Source organism: Silene latifolia, chromosome 10 (genome assembly GCF_048544455.1).
Source record: "Silene latifolia isolate original U9 population chromosome 10, ASM4854445v1, whole genome shotgun sequence".
Lineage (NCBI taxonomy): Eukaryota > Viridiplantae > Streptophyta > Magnoliopsida > Caryophyllales > Caryophyllaceae > Silene > Silene latifolia.
Genome location: NC_133535.1, coordinates 103,988,466 through 103,996,158, shown reverse-complemented (window position 1 = coordinate 103,996,158; position 7,693 = coordinate 103,988,466). Strand labels below are relative to the sequence as shown.

The 7,693-nt window shown below is 38.1% G+C and overlaps 1 non-coding gene across 1 annotated transcript; it reads right to left on the bottom strand.

Annotated features, from left to right (window-relative positions):
* Positions 1-7,370: 7,370 nt before the first annotated feature.
* Positions 7,371-7,477, bottom strand: LOC141609604 (small nucleolar RNA R71). The gene has a single exon (XR_012527530.1). It is a non-coding gene; the product is annotated as a small nucleolar RNA R71 (small nucleolar RNA).
* Positions 7,478-7,693: the final 216 nt, after the last annotated feature.

The following is a 7,693-nucleotide window of genomic DNA, read 5'->3' as shown; positions in this document are numbered from 1 at the left end:
ATTAAGACAATTTGAGAGAAACGAAGTTTGGCAATTGGTGCCTAAACCCCCAAATCGTAAAGTTATTGAAACAAGATGGGTTTTTAGAAACAAACCTGACGATTCAGGAGCTATTGTGAGAAATAAGGCTAGGCTAGTGGTGCAGGGCTATAACCAACAAGAAGGTATTAATTTTGATGAAACCTTCACACCAGTAGGCAGGCTAGAAGCTATACGTTTATTAATTACTTTTGCCTCTTACAAAGGTTTCAAACTCTTTCAAATGGATGTTAAGACAATATTTCTTAATAGTAATTTTGAAAGAAGAAGTATTTGTTGAACAACCCCCTGGTTTTCAAGTTAAAAATTTTCCTGAATATGTTTTTAAACTCGACAAAGGCCCTTTATGGTCTAACCCAGGCACCACGTTTGTGATACGATCGTTTATCACAGTTTTTACTTCAAAATGATTTCAAAAGGGGATCTGTCGATAAAACGTTATTGTTGAAAAAAGAAGGGTCAGATATTTTAATTATCCAAATTTATGTTGATGATATTATATTTGGTTTTACTAATGAAAAATTGTATATGTACTTCTCAGAGTTAATGCAGTCAGAATTTGAAATGAGTGTGATGGGAGAATTAGGATTCTTCCTAGGTCTACAGATTAAGTAAACTCGAAAAGGTATAATAGTACATCAACAAAAATATATTAAGGAGGTACTTAAGAAGTTCGGAATGAAAAAGGTTACAGCTGTTTCTACGCCAATGGTAACGAATACAAAGTTAGAAAATTTGATTCTCTCTCTAAAACCGTTTTCTCCCTTTTCTCTAACTAAAACCGTTTTTTTACCTTTTCATGAAAACTCTATTTTTGAAACCTTTTTTTCCTTTGTTCTCTGATTTCCATGGCGCGAACACGAGCTCGGCTAGCTCAATCACGGACAGCACTGGATTCCTCTGGTTCTAAGGCTATTTCTAGTACTCAATTGGAGACAAGTGATGGTGAATTGGATTCGAATACTGCTACCCAGCCTCGACAGTCAGGGACGGTGAATGACCTAATCATTTCCGCCATTAATGTCGCTGGAAAAACTTCAAAATCTACTTCTAAAGTGAGTTCTATCAATACTAGTGTTGTTACCAATTCATTCATTAGGTACTGATGAAACCGTTATAGTGCCAATTACTCATGTAATTGTTGATAATTCTAAGCCGCCTGTAGAGTCGACTGACCTTACTCATACTACAGTTGTGGATAAAATTGTGATTCGGTCTAAACTTTGTCGTCTAAGCTAACCAATCAAAAAAATATTTATAATCTTAACTAACTACTCATAGTAGAGTGGCAAGTAAAGGTCGTATCCCAAGGGATGGGTACTGGATCAAGTTATCGGTTGTAGAGAGTTATGTCCTAGGATGTCACAAATTGGGTTGAGTTTGAGGTTTGCAATCTAAACTACTTAAAAATGAAATGTAAAGAAGTGAGAGCAAAACAAAGCAAGTAAACAAATAGGGATTGTAAACAATTGATTAAGGCACTAGGGTATCATGGGTTTTTAGGGGAATCATGGTGGAGATCATAAAAATATGTTCACATAGATGCAAGCAATTTATTGTTGTAGTGGAATCGAGTTAGTTTATGTCTTACAATTCCTAGGAAGATTTGGGTCCCGGAGCCGAGTCGGTCAAGACTGTACAACACCTACAAGTCGACTTAGTTTCTTCCAATTCAACTATATGCATGGTCTAACAAGGCTTGAGTTAGTTTATATCATACAAGTCTTGTTGAATGGATAAGAGATCCATGCTAAGTTTTCAATCAAGCATAACATGTGCATAAGTTGAAACTACAACAAGCAAGCATTCATATGAAAACATATTAGATTAAGTATGGATCTACCCCCATGTTTAACTCCCCTAATCCTACATTAACCCTAGCTAGAAGACTACTCACTCATGATCATGGTAAACATGCAAATAAGGGTGTCAATCATACTAACAAGGTTAAACATGGTGAATGAGTAAAGCAATAAACAATAATTAAGCAAAAGGGTAAAAGAGATTATACCAATTTAAGGATGATCCAAAGAATAAGCAAAGAATAATAGAAGAATACTTGATGAATGATGAAGAGTTGTCAATTCTTCAATAAACCCAAATAGTCTTCAAGTTACCCAACTAAATCTAAGAACACTTGAATGATTTTAGAAAGATTGATCTTTGATTAACATTGAATTAAGAATTACAATGTAATTAACCTACTAAAACTTGATTAGGAAAATGGTAAATTAACTTGATGATTAATCCCCTAAAACAATGGGGTATTTATACTAAATACAAGTATTAGGGTAACTAAGGGCTTAAATGACAATTAAGTCCCTAAGAAGAGGATTAACGCCTTGCAAGTCCTTAAGGAGCCCCACGACCTCACTATGTTGGACGTTCATGATGGATAGGGAACTGCCCGGCTCGAGTGTGAGATGCTCGGTCTGAGGTTTGAGATGCCCGGGTTGTTCTTAGGATGCCCGGTCTGAGTCTCGGGCTGCTCCTGGGACGCCCAGATCATAGTTACGCATAGTTTCTTCTTCTTTGACTGCCTCAAGATCCGTGGGGTCATTGAGGGGTCGTGGGGGTCTTCATCATTGCCCATTATACTTGTTCTATCTACTTAGGTCTTTAGTATCGGTCTCCTCCTTGTTGCTTGGTCGTTAGATGCGATCCATTTAGCTCCAAATCGCTCCGTAAATGCAAGGTTAGCATTCCTCTCCTACCAAGGGCACAAAACCTCAAAGAATATGCAAAGTAGGATGCTAAAGATAAGAAACGACCCTAATATATGCAAGAAAGCATAGGAACGAGACTAGTTTGGGGACTAAAAGTGTGCAAATATGAGTCACATCAAATTGTTGCAAAACAAATAGATACAGTTAATAACACTGTTATGGAGAATCCAATATCAGCTACAGTAGATCAACCTGTGGTAAATGTTTCTGATAATTTGCCGCCTAAACCTAAAAATTGGGCATCTGTTGTCAATAATCAGAAGCAACAGGGGATGAATTTGTTTTTTTGCGAGGAAAGTAAGCTTTCTGAGACTATTCAGTTAGACGAACAAGACTTTGCTCAGGAATTGAAGTTTTGGGAGAGTACTTTGATGGGTCATGTAGTGGGATCTAAACCGTCTTTACAAGTTGTTCAGGGATTTGTTACCAAATATTGGGGTAAAATTGCCTCCCATGTTGTTCAATACTTCAGGAAGGGGTGGTTTTCTTTTAGATTCACCAATCAGGAGGAGATGAATAATGTTTTAAAGCATGGGCCTTGGAAGATTTGGGCAAATTCCTTGGTTCTTAAGCAATGGACTCCCTTATTTTCTTGTGAGATGGAGAAGGTTGCTAAGGATCCAGACTAGGTTCTTTTCCCTGGATTAGATCCTTTTTTGTGGTCTGATAGGGTGTTAAGTAAAATTGCAAGTAAGCTTGGTAGTCCTTTATTTGATGATTCAGCAACCACTACTAAGGTCAAGCTCTCTTTTGCTAGGGTGTTGATAGAAATTGATGTGTCCAAGACTATGCCTCATCAGGTGGTCCTTAATATACCTTATCTATGGCAGGTCACACAGAAGGTAGTTTATGAACGGTACCCTTATTTTTGTCATGGATGTGGTAATTTGGAACATACTATTCAGCCTTGTAAGTGGGAGAAGGCTAAGGAATTACTTGCCCATCCGAAGGGTAAAGATAAGGCAGCTAAGGTTTGTCTAAGTTCTTCAGTTAGTACTGAGTCTGGGGATCTGTAAGGTTCACAGTCCACTAACTAGGGTTCAGGAGTTTCTATTAAAGAGCTAGGTAGTACCTCAGGTGACCCCCTGGTGGTTTCTTCTCCTCAGATAAGGCACAGTAAATCCTTGCCTAAAGGTAGAGAATCTCCTAAGGAAGTCCCTGTAATGCACTCAGGAAGCTCTACATCTGCTCTGAAGTTTAAGTAGTCTTCTTTGTAGGTAATTCCTATTTTTCAGAATCAATTTTCTCTTAAGGCAGCGGAGCAAAAGGAGTTAGAGGAAATTTAAGGGATAGGAGTTCAGGAGGTTGAACTAGTTGGTACCTGAGTGGTAATTCCAGAAGAAGAAGGAAATTCTCAAGGGAATGTAGCCTTAGAACTAGGCCAGAGATCCCGTTGAGCTGAATCCTAATTCTTCTGAGAAGTCAGCTGAAATGCACTAAGAATGTTTAACAGTGGATCTAGTGGAGTCTCAGGAAGTTGTTATCCCCCCCGATAAGCAGCAATGAAAGTGGCAACTTGGAATGTAAGGGGTTTTAATAATCCTCTTAAGCATAGTGAAGTTAGGGAGTATATGAGGGATAATAAATTTGATTTATTTGCTATCCTATAAACAAGAGTGGAGCAGGCTAAGGCTTCAAAGATTTTGAAAACCAAGTTGGGTAATTGGGGCAACTTAAGCAATTATGGGAGTCATCATAATGGGGAGGATTTGGCTTTTGTTTGATCCCTAGACTATAGCAATTAGTCACCATCTAATTAAAGCTCAGGTTATTAGTTGTAGAGTTCATCATTTTGAGACTAATAAGGATTTTAACATCAGTTTTGTTTATGGAAGTAATGATGCTGCTCAGAGAAAAGATCTATGGGACACTCTTAGAGATTTAACTTCTTCTGAACCTTGGATGGTTTTAGGAGATTTTAATATTGTTATATGTCCTGAGAAAAAGCGAGCCCTAATCCCCCTCTACTGAAAGATATGTTGGCTTTTAATTCTTGTCTTTCTGACTGTCAGCTGGATGATTTGATTAGTTCTGGGTGTGACATGACTTGGACTAATAATCAAGATCCTGATGCTCAAGTTTGGTCTAAACTTGATAGGGTTCTAGTTAATTTTGGTTGGATGTCTTCCTTACCTGCTTCTCATGCTACTTTTCAGGAGGCATGCTGATGTGACTCATATTTGAACACATTTAGTCCCCGAATTAGCCTCGTTCCTATGCTTTATAGTGCATAATTGGGTCATTTACTATCTTTAGTTTCCAATTTTGCATATTCTTTGAGGTTTTGTTTCCTTGGTAGGAGAGGAGTGCAAACCTTGCATTTTCATGGCGAAATGGAGCTAAATTGATCGCATTCAATGACCAAGCATCAAAGGGAAGACGATACTAGAAGGCCTATGTAGATAATAAAGTAGATTGGGCAATGATGAAAGGATCCTTGCATCCTCAACAAGATCCCCGAGGATTGTTGAGGAAAGAAGACAAGAAAAGTGCCTGACTCACAATCCGAGCGGATTGCAGCCAATCCGAGCGTCTCCCTGCCCAACAATCCGAGCGTCCCGATGCCAAGACGCTCGTCTTGAAGCCAACCAATTCCAGCGTCTCTCCCATCATCCGTTCGAATCCCCTTACAGACTCCACCGTGCCAGCTTCCTAGATGCTCGGGACGAGCATATCTTCGTGGGACTAGCAAAACGGAGATGCGCATCTCCTTGGAGAGGAGCACTTCCTCAACTTTTCTTAAGGGTCTTAATAGTCATTTAAGCCCTTAGTAACCCTAATCTTTAGTATAAATACCCCTTTGTACTACCTAGATTAGCATGTCATCTCAATATAATCTTAATCCTATCTTAATGTTGTCTTAATATTGTAATCAACTTTTAATCTAGTATTAATACAAATCTCATTCCTTAATCTTTCCTTAATTTCTCTATTGTTCATCATTTATTTCGGGTAATTAGAAGATTATTTGGGTTTATTTGGAGGATTGACAACCTTCCATCAATCATCAAGTATTTCTATTATTCTTTGCTTTATTATTTGGAATCATCTTCATAGGTATAATTCTCTCTTAATCCTTTTTAATTATTGTTAATCATTTTCATTTGTTCATCATGTTTTGCCTTGCTAGTATGATTAACAACCTTGTTAGCATGTTAAACTTGATAATGAGTGAGTAGTTTCCTTAACTAGGGTTAATGAGGAATTAGGGGAAACCAACATGGGGATTGATTCATGCTTAATCTAATATGTTTTCATAATTAATTTGCTTGCTTGTTGAGATTCCAACTTATGCACATGTTATGTTTAATGAAATGCGAGCCTATGAATCCTTGCATTTTTTACCCATCACTTACCTTTTCAATGAGACTTGTAAGATATAAACTAACTCGAGCCTCATTAGACCATGCATATAGTTGGATAGGAAGGATTAAGTCAACTTGTAGGTGTTGTAGAATCTAATCGATTCGGCTCCGGGACCCAAACCTTCTTAGGGATTGTAAGATATACACTAACTCGATCCCATCACAGCAATAAGTGCTTGCATCTATTAGAGAACATGTTTGTATGATCAAATCCCATGAATCCGCTTTGAACCCATGACACCCTAGTACTTTTAATCAATTGTTTACATCTCATTTTAATCATCTTGCTTATTTTCATTACTTTATTTACATTGGTGATAAGTTTAGTTGATCTCCTACCTTAACCCAAATTGTGACACCCCTAGACACAACCATTTGCAATTGAAAATCCTACATCAATACCCGTCCCTTGGGATCCGACCTTTACTTGCCCCTTTACTAAGAGTAGAGTAGTTTGTGAAGTTATAAATATTGTTTTGGTCAAGGTAAATTTTGACGACGAGTAACAAAACCGACGAACCAAAAATGGTGCCGTCGCCGGGGACGGTGTTAACTTGATTTGATTTTCTTTAAACTGTTTTTAGTTGTGTCTTTCTTTACCTTGGGGAAGTTAAACTCCTCAAGGTTTGTTCTAATTTTTTTCGAGTTGTTTGATATTTTGCATGTCTAGGAGATTACAAGGTTACTTGTTACTCATTGATCTTGAAATTGAAAGAACTTTGACCAACAATAGAAGACTTGCTAGAAATACTTTGAGAGGTATTGGTGAGATTGTAGACATTCAACCAAATAATATTGTGTTTACCAACCCTTTTGCAAGAGAAGGAGAGGATAACCCAACACAAACCAGCCACAAAATCAACCCACAATGCCTAAATTTTCATCACATTCCGTACCAACCGAGGAGAACCTACCAAATGGTACTCCAACCCCACAACATTTAACCGGTAATTTCATTGCAAAATCCGCATTTATACAATTGGTTGAGAGAAGTCAATTTGGGGGGATGCCTTGTGAAGACCCTCATTCTCATATGGAGACTTTTTGTGACTATTGTGATGCGATTTCTCAAACTGGAGTTACTCAAGACCAAATTCGATGGGTCTTATTTCCTTTTTCTTTGATTGGTTCCGTGAAACAATGGTTGAAGAGCCTAGATAAGGCTACTCCTGGTATTGACTCTTGGAAGAAATTGGCACTTGCTTTCTACAAGAAATTCTATCCTCCGGAGAAGACTAACATGTTGAGAGCCCAAATCACCGGGTTCAAACAAAGGGACGAGGAATCTTTGTATGAAGCATGGGAGAGATTCAAGGATACTTGTCGGTCTTGTCCACACCATGGACTTAGCGAGTGGTTCCTTGTACAACAATTTTGGAATGGTCTATATGAAGACTCCCAAAACATTCTCAATATGGGGTCAAATGGTATGTTTACCGAAGTTGATGACAATCAAACATGGAACAAGATTGAAGAAATAGCGGTCCATAACTCACAATATAGTAGACCTCGGAAGGCTACTAGAGGAGGAAAGCATGAGGTGGACTCTATTACTCAATTGGG